Source organism: Vombatus ursinus, unplaced genomic scaffold (genome assembly GCF_900497805.2).
Source record: "Vombatus ursinus unplaced genomic scaffold, bare-nosed wombat genome assembly UNPS02009835.1, whole genome shotgun sequence".
NCBI lineage: Eukaryota > Metazoa > Chordata > Mammalia > Diprotodontia > Vombatidae > Vombatus > Vombatus ursinus.
The window spans coordinates 10,054,260-10,078,477 of NW_020949613.1; the positions used below are offsets into that span (position 1 = coordinate 10,054,260).

The window sequence follows — 24,218 nt, forward strand, 5'->3', positions numbered from 1 at the left end:
AGGTAGAATCGAGAGGACTTGGCAACTTTCTTTTTTTTTTCTTTCTTTCTTTCTTAATTTTTTTGGCAGGCAATTGGGGTTAAGTGACTTGCCCATGGTCACACAACTAGTTAAGTGTTAAATGTCAAGTGTCTGAGGCTGGATTTGAATGCAGGTCCTCCTGACTCCAAGGCCGGAGCTCCATCCACTGCGCCACCTAGGTCTCCCCTGGCAACTTTCATTAAAGAACCAGTTAACTCCTCTGGAAAGAGAATGGATTACTTTCTTCGTAGCAGTGTCTACATTTCCACAATTCATCCCTTTATAGAGCTAGGAGCAAGTTATATCTGGTCACTGTCCCAACTACCATGTAGTTGGAAAATAGCTGGTTCAAAGGAATTTATGGGAATTGTAATTATTAACAAAGTATGAATATTTAAACATCAGTCATGAAGACTTGAGTTCAAGTCCTACTTTTGGCATATACTGGCTATGTAACCCTGGGCAAGTCACTTAATCTCTCAATGTCTTAGTCTCTTTAGAGGCCAATTCTAAAAACAAAAGTTCTTAACCACAGTAAATGTGAACTTTATTTTTAAAAAAATGAAAACTGTATTTCAACATAATTGAAATACTATTTATAGGATACAGGAGCTCTATATAGTCTTATGTATATAAAATACATATTTATAGGATTACTTTGTAATCCTATGTATTTTATTTTATGAATTTAAAATGTTATTCTAAGAAAGGAACCATAGGCTTTATCAGACTAGGCATCTGGCATATTAAAAAAAAAAGGTAAGAACCCACCCCTGCTCTGAAACTAGAAATTTATAATAGCTGAAATCTGCACTGAAAATCATAGGTCTGGACAAAAGAAAGAAACCCTGATTATCACTATAAATTAGGATTTTCAAATGACCTACCATTACAGTTAGTCATGACATTTAACTCATTTAAACTAATTTATAGAATTATAAGTAGTATTTCATTTCCTGACAAAGTGAAAATAAGAATCATGAAGGGTGACTGTTGATAGAGATAGGGCAATTATAATTTCAGTGAAAATTCCTGAATATGAGCAGACAAAAACTAATCCAAACTGGCCAGGTATAGTTCTACTGTAACTGAGTAAACTAAGAGCCTGTAAACTATCATATATCATTCCCTTAAACTCTCTTCTTCACTAATTGTTGTCAGAAGGTGATTTGGGGTAGGGGGTACAGTTATCATAAAATAAAGAGGTCATAAGCACAATTTTATATTATTAGGGTTGGGAAACTTTGCTATAATTACAGCTAACCTTGTTAAGAGGTTTATGTGCTCATGTGTGTAACTGGAGACAGACTAAGTTAAATTCAACAACCATTCACAGAGTGCCAATTAAGGGCTGAGTACATTGGGAATACAAAGACCAAAAAATAATATTAAATAGTTCATGATCTCAAGTAGCTTGAATTCTACATTGGGGACATGCCATAGTGAGTAGAAAGCATCTCCTTTCCCAAAATATTTTACCCACCACTTATACAACCATGTGAAATTTTACTATTATGGACTTAATATGCCTTTGTGTATTGAAGCCTTAAATCAAAATGCTTCAGGTAGAAATGAATTTTTGGAGAAGGGTGACCATCAAAAAACTAGCCAACTTTCTGATCATTCACCTCTGTTGAATTGCTAATAGGGTTGTGACCCATAATGTCCTTTGCATATGTCCCTCCAAAATTAGCTAAAGATTTACAAGGCCAAAAGAATATGAATTCTGCAGGATTCCCTAACTAAATTTACTCTTCATTTATTTTTTTATTTAGACCACAATCCAGTCCATCTCAGAACTAAAATGGGTTTGTGCCACTATCATTAAATTCAGAGTCCGTCATAGAAAGTCCAGAGGTTATATGGACTATAGCATTGCCATGTTGGTCAAATATGAAAACCTTCATATTTAGTGTAAAATATAAACTAAAAACAGATCCACTATTGGAATTCCTTCAAGAAATAAGAGAGATTGATTGACCATATCCTCTGTCACCAAAGCCGCAAAAAAAAAAGAAAAGAAAAAAGTAATAATAATCTAGTTACTGAGCTACTGAATAGTAGAAGCCTGGCGTTTTATACTCAATAGCATAAAAGAATAGACTCACTAAAGGATACAACCTTTCTGGTTAAGAAACTACATAAGAGAAGAATTTATGACCAAATGAGATAGAAAACATTATGAAATGCAAAATGGACAATTTTGATTACATTAAATTTAAAAGGTTTTGCACAAACAAAGCCAATGCAACCAAGATTAGAAGGGAAGCAGAAAGCTGGGAAACAATTTTTACATCCAGTGTTTCTGATAAAGGCTTCATTTCTAAAATATATAGAGAACTGAGTCAAATTTATAAGAATATTAGTCACTCCCCAATTAATAAATGGTCAAAGGATATGAACAGGCAGTTTTCAGAAGAAGAAATCAAAGCTATCTATAGTCATATGAAGAAATGCTCTAAATCACTATTGATTAGAGAATTGCAAATTAAAATAGCTCTGAGGAACCACATCACACCTAACAGATTGGTTAACATGACAAAACAGGAAAATGATAAATGTTGAAGAAGATGTGGGAAAATTGGAACATTAATGCATTGTTGGTGGAGTTTCAACCATTCTGAAGAGCAATTTTGAACTATGCCCAAAGGACTATGCATACCCTTTGACCCAGCAATACCACTTCTAGATCTGTATCCCAAAGAGATCATAAAAAAGGGAAAAGGACCCACATGTACAAAAATATTTATAGTAGCTGTTTTTGTGGTGGCCAAGAATTGGAAATTGAGGGGATGCCCATCAATTGGGGAATGGCTGAACAAGTTGTGGTATATGAATATAATGGAATACTATTGGTCCAGAAGAAATGATGAGCAGGTGGACTTAAGAAAAACCTGGAAAGATTTGCATGAACTGGTGCTGAGTGAAGTGAGCAGAATGAGGAGAACATTGTACACGTTAACAGCAACCTTGTGTGATGACCAACTTTGATAGACTTAACTCTTCTCTTCAATACATGGATATAAAACAATTCCAAAAGCCTCCTCATGGAAAATGCTATCCACATCCAGAGAAAGAACTATGGAGTCTAAATGCAGATTGAAGTCTACTGACGTCTCTTTTTTTTTTCTTCTTATGGTTTTTTCCCTTTGGTTCTAATTCTTTTTTACAACATGACTAATGGGAAATGTGTGTAATATGATTGTAGATGTATAGTCTATATCAGATTACATGCCATCTAGGGGAAGGGGGAACAGAGAGAGGGGGAGAAAATTGAGAACTCAAAATCTTATAGCATTGAATGTTGAAAACTAAAAATAAATAAATAAAATTAATTTTTTAAAAGAGAAACTACATAGCAAAAACACGAATCTTCAACCTTGTGTCAGCATTGCCCTCTTTACTTAACTTGTAACAGGCACCCATTCAGGGAACAACTACTAGCTATGCCCCACCTTCACAATATCTCCAGTGCCTTCTTGAGGTGGGAAAGAGCACCAATGTCATTCTCGTGGTCTAACAGCTGCTGCAGAGAAAAACGTGGAATGGGAAGACAAGTAGGGAAGTGAAAAGAATTCTTCAGAACCCCCAAGATTTAGTGGAAGATGCTGAGAGAGCTGGAGTATCTCCCTGACTCCCAACACACGCACACACACGGAAATGGAGAGTAATGGGGTACACGAGAAAACTCATCCTTAAAGAGATAGGAGTGAAAAATGGAAACTTTCAGGAAAGTAGGCACAGAAAACCTCATTTGGGAGTGGCCCATGAGTGAATTCAGGTTTAATAAATGCTGCACACCCCTGTTACTTATTTTAGCCTTTCCCTCCAGTAAGGTATATCCAGTAGAGACCTGGAGCACACTAGGAGAGGAGCATTTGCTAGTGTGATAGCAATACTTTCGGTTCTTTCGATTTTTAAAAATAATTTCTTGACTAAAATTGATGGTATCTGTCAACTAAATGCCATTGCTGAATCTCTAAAACTATAAGGGGAAAAGTAAAAGTGAACACAAAATAAATCTATAATTAATACATTATAGTCTGTCAATAGTTCTATCTAGAATCATTTATTAAGCACCAGCTATGTTCCATACAAGCACCCAGGTGGCGGGTAGCAGGTGGTGGGCCTGGAGTTAGAAAGACCTGAGTTTAAATTCTCAGACAGTAGCTGTGAGACTCTTGGCAAGTCACTTAACTTCTGATTGCCTGTAAAATGGAGGTAATAATAGCACCTACCTCTCAGGTTGTTATGATGAATAAATGATATAATTGTAAAGTGCCTTAGCACAGTCCCTAAAACATAGTAGATGATTAATAAATACTTGTTCCCTTCTTTCTCTCTGCCCTCATGTAGATTTCATTTGAGCTGAGTGTTTAAAGGAAAGAGATTCTAAGAGGAGAAGAGGGAGTTGAATCACAAACGTACTTAAATGAGCTTTACAAAATCAGTCACAAGGTCTGTGTTCTACAGATATCCAAGATCAGTCACTTAAAAGCTTTCCTAAGCATTTCAGCTACTTAATAATCAATAAGAACATTTATTTTTGGCACAGGTCATTACTCTGTGTTGTTTTCCTGGTGTCTGATATCCAGGGTCACATCTCTTTAAAGGACACCTCAATAATTTTGCCAAGATTTGATGTGATGTAAAAGTCAATTCTCAAACAATGAGATAAGAAACCTAAGCCTAGGTCTTTGGTCACCACAATAAATGTAATCTATGCACTTATTCCATATGCAACCTAAACCTTGAAGATGATCTAAGGATATTTTAAGATGTTTCTATGTTATGGAACAAAATTACATGGTTTCACCCTTAGGAAGCACACATTTTACCCTATTTTGCTCTATAGAAAAGAGGTACAAATATGCAACATTTGAAGAAAATCCAATATTTAAAAATGCTCATTTGCAAGGGTATACATTAAGACTGAATTAACAATAATCAATGAAATCCTGTAAATAGTAATTCCTATAGTATGTTTAACAGTATATTTGCTGATCATTAAATATTTGACAAAAGATTTTTTGAGGTTCTTTTTCTTTTTTTTTTTAGGAAAAAAAAAGAAAGGAAAGAAGCAGAAAATGCCAAAGCTAGAGTATTAAAAGCCACTAATACATGATCAGAGCAAGAAGGTGCCTTCAATGTTAGATTCATTCATTAAAGACTTACTGGGCATCACTAGATTTAAGAAATAGTATTTGCCGCCTAATGCAGTTTCTGAAATTTCATGATCACTTTAAATCAGTTAAACTTCTTTGCTCTGAGAGATTATGTGGCATAATGGATGGTAGGCCCACCTTAGAGTCAGCAAAATCTAGGTTCAAAACCTTCTTCTGTACTTGTGAGATGATGGGAAATTCATTTAATCTCAATGGTGTCCCAGAGAACTCTCTAGGATTATAAATTGCTCATGAATTGAAATCTGTATTGCTGGACACAGCTGTTATGACTGTGTGAAATGTTTTCATTTCATCATTATCCTTTCTTGTGATTAATTATTAATCTTGACCTTTGTGTTATCTGATATTCTAATATTAAAGAACTTTATCAATGAGATCCACAGATCCCTCCACTGATGAAATCGTAAGTCTAGATCTAAACTTGTCTAAGAATGAAAAAGGTAATGAAATCACAGGTCAGTATCAATGTCCTCACTTAAATCCATTTCCCACTTTTCAAAGTAAGCAGTGTGTTTAAATAGGTTAGGTTGGAATTACAAAATTTTAGCATTGTAAGGGACATCAGAGGCATCCAATCCTACTCATTTCTGAAAAAGAAATCATACTGCTACATAACTAGCAAGTATATTCAGGCTTTGTTTGAAGACCTCCACTATCTCATAAAATATCCCACCTCAAGTTTGGATAGCTAAAATTATTAAAATGAAGGTTTGGGGTTTTGTTCTGCAGCAAGCCTAAATTTGGTTCTTCTACCCATTGCTATTTGTTTTGCCTTCTAAGGCCAAACTGAACAAATCTAATCATATTCAAATACTTGAAGGCAGTCATCATATCAACCCTGAGTCTTCTCTTCTCCTAAGTAGCCTTGTTATTCAACCAATCTGCATATGAGGTAGACTCAAGGCCTTTCACCATGTTGGTTGTCCACTTCTGAATGCTTTCTAGGTTATCAGTGTGTTTCTTAAACTGTGGTACCCAGAAATGAACTACAGTACTTCAGATGTGATCTAACCAGAGCAGAATACAGAGAGATTGTTACCTCCTATAGCTTTCTCTTTTAAAAAAAATATGTTATTTATTTCATTAAATATTTCCTAATTACAATCAAAAAAGTTTTAACATTCATTTTTTTTTAAATTTCAAGGTCCAGATTTTCTCCCTCTCTCCTCCCTTGAGAAGGCAAGCAATATGGTATAGATTATACATGTGAAGTCATGCAAATCATATTTCCATATTAGCCGTGTTTCAAAAGAAAGCACACATGTAAAAATAAAGAAAAAATAAGGTTAAGAATGTATACTTGAATCTGCACCCAGAGTTCATCAGTTCTTTCTCTGGAGATGGATAGCATTTTTTTATTATGAGTCCTTTGGAATATTATTGGATCATTGCATTGATCAAAGTAGAGGCTGTATCTTTCTTAATGCAATTCAAGATTGCAATAGCTTTTTTGGTGGCCATATCACATTATACTTGCAGTCCACCAAACCCCTAGATCTTTTCCGATAAACTGCTATCCAGTCATGCCTTCCTCATTTTTGTAATTTTGGAGTTGATTTCTTGAACCCAAGTATGATTTCATATTTATCCATACTGAATTACATTTTTATTATATTCAACCCAATGCTGTGGATCTTTCTGGATGGTGATTTTGTCATCCAATGTATTAGTTCTACTTCCTATATTCATGTCATCTATAAATCTTATAAGTATTCCATTTATTATTTAATATTAGTCATTAATATATGTTAAATAGCTCAAGGTCAAGCACAGATCCCTGGGGCACTCCACTAGAGACTTCCTATCAACTTGCCATCAAACCATTAAAGACTACTCTTTGAGTTCACTCATTCAGCTAGTTCTGAATCCATTTAATTCAAGTTCTTAGATTTTGGGGGGTCCTGGACCATTTTGGCAGTAGGAAGAGTCTATGGACCTTTTCTCTTAATGATGTTTTAAATGAAAAAAAATAATAACAATACCTGGGATTTATATAGGCCTTTAAGAAATGCTTCACAAACATTATCTTGTTTTTTCCTTACAACAACCCTAGGAGGTAGATGCTATTATTTTCCCCATTTTACACATGAGGAAACTGAGGCTGAGGAAAGTTTAAGTGGCTTGTCCAGGGTCACCCAGCTGAGGCTGGATTTGAACTCAAGTCTTAATGCCTCCAAACCCAATACTATATGATATGCCACCTAGTTGCCTCAATATCTAGGATAACAAAAGAAACCAGTTACATTGAAATACACATTTTTTTCACATACACATTCATAAGCCACCTGGAATCTGTTGCAATAGCCTGTTGCTTTGTCATACTGCCACAAGTCTCTCCCCACCTCAGTGTATTCTCCACTCAGGTGTCAAATTGATCTTCCTAAAGCATAGATATGAGCATGTTGCTCCCCATTCAACAAAGTAGTGGTTCCCTATCACCTCTAGGATCAAATGTTAAATATTCTATTTGGCATTCAAAACTCTTCATAATCTGGCTCTTATATCTAACTCACCCCTGCATACTCTTCAATCCAGCGATACTAGCCTCCTTGCTGTTCCTCACACAAGACGCTCCATTTCCAGATTCTGTACATTTTCACTGGCTGTCCCTCAATGCCTATAACTCTCACTCTCCTGATCTCCATCACCTGGCTTCCCTGACTTCCTTCAGATCTCAGCTAAAATCTCACCTTCCACAAGAAGCCTTTCCCTGTGACTCCCTATATTGATGATCTCCAATTTATCCCGTATATAATTTGTTTGTACATAGTTGTTTGCATTTTGTTCACCCCACTAGACTCCTTGATAGCAAGGACTGTCTTCTGCATTTCTTTGTGTCCCCACAGCTTAGCACAGTCCTGGCACATAGGAGGTGCTTAATAAGTGCTTATCAACTATCCAAAATTTCTTGGGAATCCTTGGAGCCCAGGCTAAGAATACCTGATCTAAATATACTTTAGTTGAACTTATATCTCTCTTCCATAAGAAGAAAATGAGATATAAAGTTGTTGCTGAAAATGAGGCAAACTATATCTGTAGTATTCTTTTCTACCTATCTAGTAGTCTTGTGAAAAAAAAATTGAAATAAGGTTAGTCTGGCACAGCCTGTTCTTGATGGATCTATGCTGGTTCTGTACTAACCATCTCAAAATAACTGTTCTAGAATTTTCCCAAAAGTCAAAGGCAAGATCATTGGCCTAGAGTTTGCAGACTTTATTTTTTCCCTTTTTGAAAATCAGGACATTTGCCTTTCTTCAGTCCTGTAGTATCACTCCTCTTCTCTGGTTTTTCAAATATTACTAACTCTAGTTTAACAATCCAATCTATTAATTATTGTTGCTGTTGCTGTTTTAAGTAACCAGTGATAGAGTTCATCTGAACCAGGTGACCAGAATTCATTAAGGGCTGCTAAGTTCTTTCTTATAAACTTCTTATTTATATTCATCAACTCCTCATCAAATGTTTCTATTTTGTCCTTTCTAGTCCAAAAATCATTCTCTTTGGCAAAGGCAACATAAGCATAATAAGAATTAAGCTCCTCTTCTTGCTCTCTGTTGTTATTATCACCCCTTCTACCTTAAGCATTAAGCCTACCCTTAAAAAAAAAACTTCTTTCCCCAAACATAACTAGCTTAACAAATATTTCTGTTATCTTAAGCTTTCCTTGCTAGTCTCATCTTATTCTGTGCTTTTGCACCCCTGACATATTCTTATAGGGCAGAGCCAATATGAAGGCTTTTGCAATTAGCCTCAGTTATTTGTCTTTGCTTTAATTTTCTATACATGTCTTTTTTTAATTTAAATTCGTTTTAGTTTAAAATTAAAATTAAACTTTACACACTTAAACATTTCTTGTTTGAATATTTTTTAAATATTTGTTTTTACATTTCCTAAATTTTTCCCTCTATCACTCTTCTCCCTACCCCAAGAACCACCCTATATAAGAACAACAACAAAAAAAAAATGTAAAAGAAAAAGAGGAAGGGGGCAGCTAGGTGGTGCAGTGGATACAGCATCAGTCCTGAAGTCAGGAAGACCTGAGTTCAAATCTGACCTCAGAACAAACACTTGACACTTAACTAGCTGTGTGACCCTGGGCAAGTCACTTAACCCCAATTGCCTAAAAATAAAAATAAAGAAAGAAGAAGAAGAGTAAAAATCAGTCAAATATATCAATGCATACAAAAAATCTAGCAATACATGCAATGTTCCATACCTTTCTAAAGGAGTGGAGGGAGATATCTTCTCATATCTCTTCTTCGAAGAGATTCTTAGTAATTTTGCAGCATTCAATTTCAGTTGTTACCTGGCTGTACTACTTTGAGACTTCTCTGGCTGACTTCTCCACCATGCTCCAAAAAGCTCATTATTAAATAACCTCATTGTTCTTCAAGATCTCATCAGCTTTGGTACCCCACCTTATCACTACAATCTGCCTCTGCGATTGGAAGGTGGGGCCATGAACTCTGTTGTTGTTTGTTGTCAATGACATCACAAGGGTGATGTCTTGACTTGCAAGTGAATTGGATTTAAGTGAGGCAAAGCTATACAAAGTCATCAGCCTCACTCTCTCCTCTGGAGCCATCTGGGTCCAATGACCAGATATAGATTAGGACAACTGGTGATAGCCCTGGATGCATCTCCTCATTCTCATCTGACTGCACTGTGTATCTATGAATCACAAACCATCATGATATCAGAAGAATCAAAAAATTGTAGGGGACTTGAAAAACAATATAAAGACATATGGTAAGTATGAAAAGACTGGAACACATTGCCAACAAGGATTTATATGCAAGAAGTAGGATAAAAGATGTCATCAATGATACTTAATACTGCAAAAAAGGAGGTGGACTAATCATGTTTAAAGAGTGAGAGATAACAGCTCAATAACCCAAGTGTTATACTAATATCCATAGAATATTAAAATATTTTAAAATTAATATTAACAATTATTAAATATTTATTATTGATGATTAAAATATTAAAACTCCTGGACTAGTCAATAGTTTGTGTAGGAAAATAAATAGGTGATTTACTGGAATAAGGACTCTATATGATTATGAAAAAACAACAACAAAAATTGTGGCCTCACTTTCCTCCTTGTCATTTGTCCTTCGTTCTCAAAAAAGATCACGATAAGAGGAAGGAGATGTCATAACTTGCAAGCGAATTGGATTTAAGTGAGGGAGGGCTGTGCAAAGACACAACCTCACTCTCTCCTCTGGAGCATCTGGGTCCAGTGGACAGATATACATTAGGACAACTGGAGATAGCCCTTGGATGCAGTGGGAGACCTTGGCCTTTTTAATTTAAGGTCTTTCCCAGATCTCAATTTGACTGAGGCAACACCCATTCAGCGATTAAGGCTAGAGAAGAAATGAGGCATAGCATGGCCATTTTTACTTAGTTCAAAAAAAAAATCAATCTGGGAGGGGAAGACCCTCAGGGTTTCTGGACAAAACAGAAACAATTGCTATTTACACTGACTCTGAGCCATCAGAGCCCAAACAATAACCAAGTGAGGCTTGGGCTGAGATCCAATGTCCAATCAATGACAGCCAGAGTGATTTGGGTTTAAGACATGGTCCTTTAGAAAGAAATTCAGCCAGTAAACCCCAAGATATCCATAGAAAGAAGTTAGACTAGATGTCCTATTGTCAGGTTCCTATCAGCTTTAAATCTATGATCCTTGGCCCTAAATCCTCAATGAAGTTTTCTTTTAGGAGCCAGCAAAAAGAGCTGATTTCTCTAACATGAATCTCTCCTTCCGATACTCTGGGGCCAGTAAATTCATCTTGGATGCAGTCCCCATTAGGAAAATTCATTTTCCAAGACACACTAAAGGGTATGCCTACATTCTCAACAGGGATATTCAGTCCAAACTCCTGACAAAACCTACCCTCCCAATAAACTCCAGTCCCAAAAACTCACCTCATTATAGAGGAGCTCCTTTGATTAACTCTATACAAAATGCACCATAAACAATCGTGAACAAACCAAACAAAACAAAAAAGGGGGCCCCTAGGTGGTACAGTGGATAGAGTACCAGCCCTGAAGTCAGGAGGACCTGAGTTCAAATCTGACCAAAGACCAAACACTTGACACTTACTAGCTGTGTGACCCTGGGCAAGTCACTTAACCCCAATTGCCTAAAAAAAAAAAATTGTGCATATAAGAAATTAAGAGAAACTTGGGAAAATTTGTATGAACTTTTGCAGACAGTATTGGTACAAAATTTTTTGTTTGTTTGTTTGTTTTTATAATTTTAAAGGTAAGGACAGGGTCTATGACTTCCAAGATCCCTCCCAGCTCTACTTCTATGATCCTTGTTGTTGTTCAGTCATACCCAACTCTGCGACCCCATTTGGGGTTTCTTGGCAAAGATACTGGAGTACTTTGTCATTTCCTTCTCCAACTCATTTTACAGATGAGAAACTGAGACAAAATAACTTACCCAGGGTCTCGCAGCTAGTAAATGCCTGAGGCTGGATTTGAACTCACAAAGATGAGTCTTCCTAATTCTAAGCCTAACACTCTATCCACTCTACCACCTAGCTTCTGGTACAAAATTATTGAAGTTAAAGTATATAACCTTCCTTTCTCTATCAAAGAGTAAACTATGCAGTTGGAAAATGACATACTCTACCAACTGCAATTGCTCTATTAAGTGGTGTTGTTAAACTGTTGTCAAGAAATTACTTTGTGAGATAGCTATGTGTACTGTGTCAAGACAAAATGCAGCAATAAAAACAAAACAAAAAATTACATGATGCTGGGAAAGAGGTAAGTGACTCACTTAAATATATCTAATCAGGGACAAAAAGGAGCTGACAGAGTTTACAAAAAGACTTCTGGAGGCCCCTTAAGTTTGAGGCGGCTGCTGAGTATCACTCCCCAGGAGCCAGAGCAAACTCAGTGTGGGAGAGTTCATGTCCCTCACCCCCTCACACGTTGCTTAACTGACACCCTTTCCCTCCCCCAGTGTTGCTCTCCCTTTATCATCCCTTCCTGGTCCACTTCCTCCATCACTCATGAATCACCCATATTTCTGCCACACACCACTGACATAGATGCAATATTCTCGAATTCCTGAAAACAGAGTGAAGAGTTACATTATGATATAGCTTGGAACTTCCGGGCAATCCTTTGGCATAGAAGATTAAGACTTTTTAAGGATAAAGACCTTGATCTAACTATCTTCTCTTCACCAATGTCATTGAATAAGTCACCAATAAGATGGATTGACATATACTGCATTTCTTAATTGGAGTTGTCAATAAACTCTCCACCAGCATAAAGAAGGTCTTCGTTTGGGAGGGTCATGATCCCCATTGTAGCTACTGAAGAAATGTGGAGAGATGAGCAAAAAGATCTTCTCTGTAATATGTTGCAGTTAAGATGCAAAAACATGTGTTACAACCACTTCTTCCCTATTTCTCATATCAGACTTTGGACAGTCAGCTGATCTTTGCACTCCTGGCAGCAAAGCATGTTACTTAAAATAGACATGAGAATACAAACCAGTTTAGAAAAGAAAAGAAAGTGAATGAATATAACGACCTAGAGGAAATGAAAGCACAGAGGGTTTGCATAGAGGGATCCTGGTGGTGGACTTAAACTAACAGTATTTTCTTTAGAATTATCTTCAAAGAATCCTTTATATGTGTGTTTTACTTTCTTTCTGAAATGGCTATAACCTTCCCTGGGTGGTGGAATTCAGTATTAATCCTTATCCCAATATTATGGACTGCTTTATTTTGAGAACCACTGAGAAGTGTTTTTACCATTTTCATAATTGCTATAGCACCCACCTCCTAGGGTTGTTGTGAGGATCAAATGAGATTATAATTGTAAAGCATTTAGCACAGTGCCTGGCACATTGTAAGCAGTATATAAATGTTAGTTATTATTATATTATCTCTGATTTGCATTCTGCTAAATGTGGCTTTTATGTTAGTTGCTAATGAAACTGTGTTTGAGAAGGTCCAAAAGAGGACAGGCTTCAAGAAATTACCTTATTCATCCATAAAAGAAAGTAAGCACAACAAAATGGATGAGTTAATTTCAGGCAGTGAAGGAAATGCAATCACAGGTTTTCTTAGTTAAAGATTTTAAATTAGTCTAACTACCAATAACAAACCCATAGTTTTCAAGGGAAGGTAGATGTCAATGCTAGTCCAAACTAGTCCTTAGGCTGATTTTTCTTTGGGGGAGGGGGGAGACAGGGGTATCAATGAAATTCATAACAAATAAAGACTTAAATGAAATCTCTTGGAGAATTTATAATCTACATTACCAGTCAGTCAATAAGTATTTATTACATGCCCACTATGTGCCACGCACTGTCCTAAACACCAGGGATACAAAAAGAGGCAAAAGAAAGGTCCTGCCCTCAAGGTACTCACAAGTTATGCAGTGAACAATTCTGTAAAAAAAAAAAATGGAAAGAGTAGGTTGTCATTTGTGTACTAAAACACCTTTAAATTTACTTTGGGTAGATATTCAGGTCAGTCTCACCTTCTCTGGGATTATGTTTCCTTAAAATTATTAAATATTCAATGACAAGGAGAGAGAAAAATATTTTGTTTAGATCTTAGTATTATTATTACAAATTCTTTTTAATAATGTTTCTTCTTTTAGTTCTGAGGTCTAATTCACAAGTCATGGCATCATCTTCCTGATGTCATGGTCCTCTTCAAGAACAAAGGATGAACAACAGCTTCATAACTATTTTCATAATGCCAGGTATTCCATGTTACTTAAGTATGACATGGAATACAACTGAATCAAGAAAATAGCTGCAGTTATTCTTATCTGGGATGGGAGAGGCAGGGTATAACACATGGGAGTTTTAATAATGATGCTGTAGGTTGGTTGGCTGTTGTCCTTAGTTTTCAAAGAGGACCAAAATGACATCACTGTTGGAGTCAATGCCATGCTGGGCAGTCTTTTTCCAGTGTCTCCTATGTCATGCAATGGATTCCAAAGTTCTTCAGAGAAACGTTGAGAGTGTCTTTCTATCATTTCTTCTGACCTCCATGTGAGTACTTGTCTTCTCTGAGATCTCTGTAAAATGTTGTTGTTGCTGTTGTTGTTGTTGTTTGTCTTTCATTCTCAAAGAGGATCATGACATCATGGAAGTGATACCATTACATGCAAGTGAATTGGATTTAAGTGAAGGAAGGCCATGCAACAGTCTTTTAGGCAAATGTACGTTTGGCATTCTAACAATGTAGCCAGTGCAAGGGAGTTGCACTCTCTGCTGTACAGTTTGAATGTTTGGCAGTTTAACTCTAGAGAGAACCTCAGTATCTGTACCTTATCTTGCCAGGGGATCTTCAGAACCTTCCTAAGACAATTCAAATGGAAATGTACATAGGCGTAAAACACAGCGTACCCAGACATACAACAATGAGGTCAGCACAATGACTCTGTAGACTTTCAGCTTGGTAGGCGGATGAATACCTCTTCTCTCCCACACATTCCTTCGCAGCCTCACAAACACTGAGCTAGCTCTGGCATCAACCTCATTACCTGTATGGACATCCCTGGAAAGTATACTGCCAAATAAGTAAACTTATCCATAACATTCAATATTTCTCTATTTGCTATAACCGATGGTTCTATGTACGGTGCGGTGCTGGCTAGTGGAGAACCTGTATTTTCTTAATGTTAATCGTTAGGCCAAAGGGCAACTAGGTGGTACAGTGGATAGAGCACCGGACCTGAAGTCAGGAGGACCTGAGGTCAAATCTCGCCTAGACCAAACACTTAACACTTACTAGCTGTGTGACCCTGGGCAAGTCACTTAACCCCAATTGCCTAAAAAAATTGTTAGGTCAAAATTAACACAAGCAGCAGAGCAACCCATACTTCGTTGCATGTCAGTCTCAGAGGCTCCATTGAGTGTACAATCATCTATGAACAAAAAATTATGCACCAACTCTCCCTCCATTTTAGTCTGGGCTTGTAGCCTTTTCAAGTTAAATAATTTATTGTCAGTGCAGTAAATGACCTTGATGCCTTTTTCATCTTCATTGAAGGCATCTGACAATATTGGTGAAAACATCATAAGGCAAGCACACAGCCCTGCTTCACTCAGTTGATGACTGGGAAAGTGTGAGAACATCGTTCATAATCCAGAACCTATGCAAACATGCCTTCATGAAACTGACCTGCAATACAGATGAACTTCTCCAAGTACCCAAATTTTGACAAAATTTTCCACAAGCTTTCAAGACTGAGAGTATCAAAGACCTTGGTCAGATTAATGAACTTTGTGTACAGACTTCTGTGTTCTGCTCCTGGCATTTCTCCTGGAGTTGTCGGGCAGCAACCACCATGTCAACCTATCCTTGGCCCTTTCTGAAACCACACTGGTTCTCAGGTAAATGACCATCTTCCAGTGAAAGATCAGCCTGTTAAGAAGGACTTTGGCAAGAATCTTGCCAGCAATGACTAAGAAAGAGACTCCCCTGTGATTGTCACAGGATAATCTATTTCCTTTACCTTTATAAAGATTGACAATGGAGGCATCCTTGAACTTTGGGGGATAACTTTTTCTTGCCATATAACCTGGAAAATTTCAATCAGCTTTTGTATGAGCAGTGTAAATCTGCATTGTAAATCTCAGCTGGAATTCAGCACCAGGCACTTTACCACATGAGAGGACTATGATGACATTCAAAGCCTTTTCTTTAGTTGGAAGTTTGCCTAAAAAAGTATTAACTTCAACCTGTATGTGGTCAATGGCTTCAGCATTGATTGATGATGGTCTGTTGAAAACATTATGGAAGTGTCCAACCCATCTCTCTAGTATTATATCCTTATCACTAATCAATGTGGCTCTATCAGCACTGAGAAGCTGAGATGTACCATACGTCTTTGGCTCCTAAATAGCCTTCAAGGCATCATAAAAGTGTTTCCCTCCAAGTTAGAAACAAACTGTTCCCACTAGAAGTGCTCTAATCTGTTGATATTAAGTCTTCTGGTAGTCATCTTGCCTTGGGGCCACTGTTTTTGTTGAACGCAAATATTTAGCTTGGAGAGGATGTCTATGATCAATCCAGCACTCTGCACCACACATCTCCTTCATCACTCTCACATCTTGTCTTTCTCTTCTCCTTACAATGACATAGTCTATTAAATGACAATGTCTGCTGCAAGGGTGCATCCATATAGTTTTGTTGCATTTAGGAAAACAGAAGACAGTGCTGATGATGAGAAGGTAGTGAGATGGACAGGACTTTAGTAGTAAGTAACTATCGCTGTTGTTGTTTCCGGCTCCATTTTTCCCAAGTATTCCCTGCCATGTCTAGTAGTTGGTGCCTACTCCTGCATTAAAGTGACTCCAAGTTATAATCTTGTCCTCTTTCAGCACATTGATGATGAGGTTCTTTGAGTCTTCATAAAATTATTCTTCAATCTCATCAGGGTTCATCATGGTGGAAGCACAGGCACTGATGATGGTGGCATGGTGCTTTCCTACAAGTGGCGATCACATTATCATGAGCCTGTCATTCACTCTTTGATAAGCATACAAGCTTGTTAACTAGATTTGTTTTGATTGCAAAACCTACACCAGCTGCTCAGTGCTCCCTTTCACTAGTGGTCATTCCAGAAAAACATGTATCAAGCTCTGACTTCAGTAAGCTTCATTTGCAGCCTTGTTTCACTCAGGGCTGCTATTTGGATGCAATACTTGCTTAGTTCTCTTGCAACAAGAGTTGTTCATCTTTCAGATCTACTGGATTTTGTGTTGTCCATAAGAGTGCACACATTCCATGTCCCAATGGTGAGTAGAATCATCCTTGCAAAAGCTTTTGTACAATTTTTTGTTTCAACCACAAGCCATATTGGGTGAAGCAAACAATTTTTAGAGCACTTTTTCTAGCCCCTTTCTAATGCCAGGAGATGAGCAGTGTGGTCTTTCAAAAAGGTTGCTCAGACACCGAGGGGGCCAGTGAATCCCACTGCTGTTTCAGTCCAGTGAGAAGACAATGGCCTGGGTCGTCTGTGCAGGGTTGTGACTATAGCTCCCAGTGTATCCACACCTGCTGCTTTGTCACTTGTCTATTGTCACAGGACTTTGAGGTAGGTTAAAATGATAAAATGGTATGAGTGATGTCTTTTGATTTACTCATAAATTGGATTTAAGTAAGGCAGAGTTGCATGAAGTCATGGAGTTCACTCAGTCTTCCAGAGTCACTGAACTCCCATGGCAAGACAAAAATCAAGGCAACTGGTGATGGTTCAGGATGCAACGAATTACCTTGGCATCTTTGATGTCTGACCAAGCTCTAAGCACTATACAACATCTGCTTCAGCTGCCTTCACGGCCTTTGGAATAAATTGTTCTCATCCCCCCATTCCACAAGGGGAAACCTTCACACCCCACCCAACTCACTGAGAGGTTTAAGACCCCTCAGTTATCTTCAACTTTGTTAGGCTGTCTGCTAAAATTGTTTACTTGGGTGTGGCTGCTGTGTATGCTACAGTTTCTTGGAGCCACACATAAGATTTGAGTGATTCAGGTGGACATCAAAGATGGAAAGCAAATCTGAAAAGATCTCAGTAGCCTTCATGCCAGAGATACTAATCTTCTCTGAACACAATCTACACCCCACGCTGTAGGTATCTAAACTTTTAAATTAAAGAATATTTGTTTTATAAATGCAATATGTTACATGTGACGACCATATAACCAATAGCCATCCTATCAAATAGGGGGAGGAGTGATGGCCAGTGTATGTGTCCTCCAACACATTTGAAATGCTTTGCTTGTTATATAATGTGTATTCATTGCCAAGGTGTACCTTTCAGAAAGTGGATGAGTCTATATGAACTTGGGTACTTTTTTCTAATTAGCTTGGAAACTGGATTTAAACCATTGTGAAGAGTTGAAACATGAATGTGATCACCTGAGTAAAAGAAAAACTCTATTGCTAAAAAAAAAAAAAAAAAGACTGCTACTTTCTTCATGGCATCTTTTACCCAGACATATACTTCACAGGACTGGACATACTGTCAGTTATCATGTTGTATATGTGACCAACAAAAATCCTAGGAAAACATATAGGAAGTCATGAAAAGGCTCATGAAATTGACCATTAGGCTTTTAAGGCAGACAAAAAAACATTCCTAACAAGTCTTATTTGGACTATTATCTGCTCCAAAAACGTAAAATTCTCCTTTTTGTATTGCTATTTCTCCATCTTAGCAAATAGCAGTGTTGGTATAGGTACCAGAAGATAGAACAGACTCATCTAGTATGCTGAGTAATGTCCTGGGATTAGATAAGTATATTTTCAAAATAAATCACTGCTCTTGGGGTCAGCAGATCCTGAAATACTAAGTTCATGAATCACCAAAAAAAAAAAAAAACTACAGATGTGTTATATCAATTAAAGAGCATAATCTAATATATAGACTTGGTAGTCATTTGCATAGATTTTTTTAAGACTGGGTCCCCCTATCTCTCCCAGGCTATAAGTGAAGGTGATAGATATTCAAGGGCCTGAACCCGTTACTGACTGACACAGCATCTTTTACCTGCTCTATTTCTGTCCCAGGCCAGTGTGCCCTTCCTCAAGCAACTTGGTTCTCCTCTAACCCTCACTGCCAGGGGCTCACTATATTTACTGATGCTGAACTTAATTGGGCACCCAATCAGCATAGCTGCCTGCAGCTTGACACTACTAAACTTGAGATCCACCAGACTCAGCCTTCCCAGTAGATGAGATTAAAGGCATGTACCACCACATCAGGCTGGAGCTATCTATATAGAGTTATTTGAATCCACGAGAGCTAATGAGATCTCCAAGAGGAAACATTTGAAGGCAGAGACCTGGGAAAATTCATATTAAGGGACCAGGAAATGGATGGTGATCCATCAATATAAGTTCCTTAAGTTCCTGGGCTATTTTTCAGGTTTTTCCTTTGGACACTCAATCCCAAGCACAAGACCTTGCATGTAGTATGTGTTCAACAAATCCATTTTCAATTAAATTGAAGGATCATTCAGATAAGTTGGAGGAACAGTATTAAGGAAGTCAACTAAGAAGAGAATGACCAGGATGGGTTGTGAAAAGCTGCAGAAAGGTCAAGGATGAGCTTCATGGGCTTCCCTCACTGAACACTGCACTAATAGCTTGACAGTAAAATGCCATGGTTTCAGCCACAACCAAAGACGGTTGATCACATTGCTAAATGAATATAGTTAGTAGCTGTTTGGCCATAAATATTTTAACTAGGTTTTATTTTATTATTCTGGAGTGGGGGGAATGGAGAGATGGAAGAGAGAAAATAAATGCTTGTAAACTTAACAAGACAAAATCTAATTAAAAGAAAAAGAGAGATTAGTGGCTACCTCCATTAGGCTAGGAGAAATAGAATTATACTAAACATCTCAACAATATTTTACTTTAACTATAACTATAGTAGAAAAATTACTTCACTTCTCTAGGCCTTAGTGTTCTCATCTATAAAATTAGAGTATTCATCTAGAAACCTAAGATTCCTTCTAGCTTTGATGTCTGGTGATTTATAACACACTGTAAATAGGCATAACTAAACCCTTCAATAATTGATTATTCAAGTATTCTACAACAATTCCTAGCTTAGGGTCCAAAAGGAGCTGGCATAGTCTATCTTAGTCCCTTGCTACTGTCCCAGCCAGTGAATTCAATTCAAGGATGGGCCATTCAACTCTAAGAAAGATATCGACTCTACTTGAATTCTCATAGAGACACCTCCACAATATTCAACAGGAAGCTATTTCCCTTAAGTTATAAGGTAACCCAGTAAGCAGCTTCTTGCACTAGTAGGATATAAAGACTACCTTTGCCTTGGCTGTTTATGGAAACAGATCCATAAACAATTTGCACTGTTGCAAAACCCAAGAAGGTCCCCTACCACTTGGTGAAATAATCTGGATAATTATCTCTGTTTCCGGAAAGCAGGACAGCCCACTTCACCTACTCTGGAAACCAATAATTTGCTTCCTACAATGTCTCAAAAGCTCACCAGAGTAAATCCAGTTCTTTGGAGGTCAGCCCTTAGTGGCTGTCTGGATACTTAGCTCCCTCATCTTTAACTGGAAGGCCTCAAAGTTAGAAAGCAGCTCTGCCACAATATGATTATCATGTGAGAGTAGGGGTTGTTTTATTTTGGGATTTCTGTCTCCTAAGGGAATACAACCTGTGGGTACTGGTGAATAACTATAGTTGGGGGATGGGGAATGGAGAGGAATATACTAAGGGGAAAGGGACATGATCCAACCCATAAATGATCCAAGAGAATAACCAAAATTCTGTACAGGAGTCAAGCCAAAGATGTCACTGTTGTCAACAAATCTAGGTCCCTAGTCAAGAGATAGGAATGGAGTTCAGTCAAAGTTATGGAGAGGAGGAGGTTCAGCATGGAAATGAACATTTTGCAGCATGGAAAAATAGCACAGAGTGATAGCAAATACCAATTTGTCTTATGCAACATCTCTGCCCAATTACAAGTGTGTCCTCTCCTCAGCTGCATTGCCATTCGAGTATACTTAGACATATAGTGTCTACGCCAACTTGCTTTCTGGGGCCTGAAAGAACCTATCATATATTGCAATAAAAGCTGTCTTTTCAATCAAGTAGAACATGCCATGGCACTATCTCTACTGCTTACCCGTTATTCTAACAGGTATGGGAGCCTGGAGAAAAGAAAGAAGCCAGAATGCTGTCTCCTTGAAATGCTTCTCCTAACAGCAAGAATATAACAAGGTGTTGTTTGTTTTATCATTGACTTGTTTGCTTTTTAAGTAGTCAGGCATCCAACATATGTTTGCAAAATTCTGACACTATTATACCTTTCTGAACAAAGAGTTTACTAGTAGCCCCAATAAAAATAAATAAATGCAATATGCAATATTGCAATAAAAACTTTAAAAAAAAAAAGTTCTCATAGACATTTTTATCCTCTCCCCAGGACCTAGGACTAGATTTGGTAAGGTCAGAGGAAAAGGATGAAAATCACTGAATGATTTATCATAGAAGGCATGAAATTTATTAAGTTTCCTATGAAGTTATTTTTTATAGAAAGCAATCTTAGTAGGAAATAAAGCTAGAGAAATTTTATTAAATGTTTAGAAAGAGCAATTAGAAGGATCTTTTTTTTCATGTAAAGACAAATTATGTCTGAAAAGCTTTGAGTGTTTTCATTTTTTAGAAAAGACTGAATTGCTAAAAGGTCTGTGTTTCTTTTGTTGAGAAAAACAGTTAGAAATTTAATGGAAGGAAGCCAAGTGTTAAATCTTTCCACTGCAGATTTTTCAGCGACTGATTGAATGTCCCCAGTTTCATCTTTAGGCTATAGCAGGTGCAAAGAATAATGATGTTTAGAAATTTTGGCCTGACTGTTTAGCAGATTACAAATATGTAGAATGTGGAAATACAGGGAAATAAATAGGGAAACACCCAATAGGCTGATCTCTTAAAGATGGGGGAAAAAATTTGTCTTTTTATTAGAATTGAGTCTTGGATAAATTCTAGAATATGAAATGCAAGGTCTATTTTTAGATAGCCTATTGTTAAACTTAAAAAGGCACTACAGCATAGTGGATAGAGGGGCAACCTTGAAGTCAAGAAAATTTAGATTCAGTTCCTGACTGACACATAGCAATTGTGTGAGCATTGGCAAGTCAGTTTATGCTTTAGTGCCCCAAATGACTCTAAGACTATAAGCTGAAGGTGGATTACTGATTTGTATCAGCAGAGATGATTACCAAGAATTCTCTATACTGGTAAAATCACAAGTCTAGACCACCCCAAAAATTGTTAGGTATATTATTTAAGTTAAAAAAATTCCCATTTTTATTACTTCAACCAAGTCCTCTTTTCGTCCAAACAGCTCCTAAACTGAGAGGGAGAGAGAATTATTTTTAAACACATATACATATATATATATATACACATATATATATATATTTAACACTTCCATAACATGGTAAGTCAAGCTAATCCTAACTTCGAAGGACACATTTATAACCTTGTCATTTTGCTATTGACCAAACATCCAATTATAAATAAAGGCTATGTATGTCCTTATGAGCTCACATTTGTTCATATGACCAAAACCGTCTCCCTCAATAATTACTCTATCGAGTCAATAAATCTTAATTTTATCTTCTAACACCCAAATGATAGTTTTAAAATTGTATAAGAAAAGTTAAGTTCTAAAATTTAATGAATATTTTAATACTATGGCAACTTTTGCAATTATTTCAGCCTTGATGTAATTTATTTTAAAATTTTGTGCCCATTTCCCTTTCATAGAACTTTCTCCACATAAACTCTCATTTTTGTTTTTGTTTATGTTTTTGTTTTCAAGCTTGAATCTTCTTAACTACCTAAAGGTGGGAAGTGAGTAGAACATACTAATTAGTTACTGTGCTACCAGATCCTCTACTACCAGGATGGGGAGCACAATGAACATAGGATCACAGATGGAGATCTGGAAGGGACCTCAGAAATCAACCAGTACAACTCCCTCATTATACAAATGAGGAAACCAAGGCTAAAAAAAGTTAAGTGATTTTTCCAAGTTCACATAGATAGTAAGTGATATGGTCAGAATATGAACCCAGGACCTTTGACTCTAACTCCAGCACTCTTTCCATTGTACCATACCATTGAACTTATAACTTGCTTATATGCAAGACTGATCAAGGTTTGGGACAGTGGGTCAAAGCCAAGAAGTCACATTAGAAGACTAGGGTATAGAAACATAGGAACATCAAGATCCAAGGAAGCTAAGAATCCAAGAACCTGATAATCTCTTCCACCCCTACTTGCACCCCCATTCCCAATCCCCAAAAACTCAGTTTGGACCATGGAGAGTACCAATTAGACTAAGAAGAACTATCTGAGAATTATTTAAAAAAAAAAAAGTTTGGACTTAGCTCCGAGCAAAACAATACTTCTTTATAATCTGATTCATCTTCATTTGCTGATGAGGCCTACAGTTACTATAGGTTGATATTCTTCTTTTTAAGCAAAGACTCCAGGTCTGAAGTACTGAGGTTTGTTGTGCAATCTGTAACACAAATACTTAAAGTTTTGAGCAGGGAACTTATTAGTATACCATAGTGTTGCTGCAGAGTTCTAATTTGTCATCTGTGAGGCTCAGAAGCTGAGATCTTCATGGTATCTCATGGCAGGTACTGATAGACCTTCAGGATCATTTTCTGTTTTGAGGGTACCTCAAGAAGGATTTTTGAGAATAGCACTACTCCTACCCATGGAGAAGTGGTGATCTGCAGTAAACTATTCTCTGAAATACATTTTCCACTTGTTCTACATTTTCTTGATAAGCAATAGAAGGCAAGATATCAAGTGCTAAAGAATAAAGTACTCAGAACTAATGATTATATGCAAAAATTATGTTATGGCATTTCATTCTAAACTCACCTAACTGGGTCCTCAACTAATTCCACCTTTTCAAAGAAGGCTATCTGAGTTGTTTAGACAACCATTCCAATGAAGCCTTCATTGTGGGCTTGGGACAGAATGGGCTAGTTAATTTTACCCTATTAAAATTCTGCGTGTGTCTGTTTGTCTATTTGTCTGTCTGTCTGTCTGTCTCTCTCTCTCTTCCTTTCTTTCTTTTCCTCCTTTCACCTGGGTCTTCCTATCTCACTGAGGTTAGGAGTACAACAGTCACTCACATTCCTGATCCCCCTATTGATGAACCTTTGACTTGCTCCATTTCCAACATGTGTAAGTTCACACCTCCCCAGTCAGCCTGGTGGGCTCCCTGCTACTCTTGGGGATTCATTATATTGGTGCCAGAATTAGTGTAGATACCTGATCTTCTTAGCCTATTGCAGCTCAGCTAGTTCAAATGATCAATGAGCATCAGTTTCCCAATATTGGGGATTACAGTGGTGGGCTGCCATGCTCAACATTGATAAATTTCCATACACTATCCAGGAGAGGGGAACCTTGCAGCCTGGAGGCCACATGTGGC

The 24,218-nt window shown here is 37.3% G+C and overlaps 1 pseudogene; it reads left to right on the forward strand.

The window, feature by feature from the left end:
* The first annotated feature begins 12,446 nt into the window (after nucleotides 1-12,446).
* LOC114036357 lies at nucleotides 12,447-13,316 on the forward strand (annotated as a pseudogene).
* The last annotated feature ends 10,902 nt before the right edge of the window (nucleotides 13,317-24,218 follow it).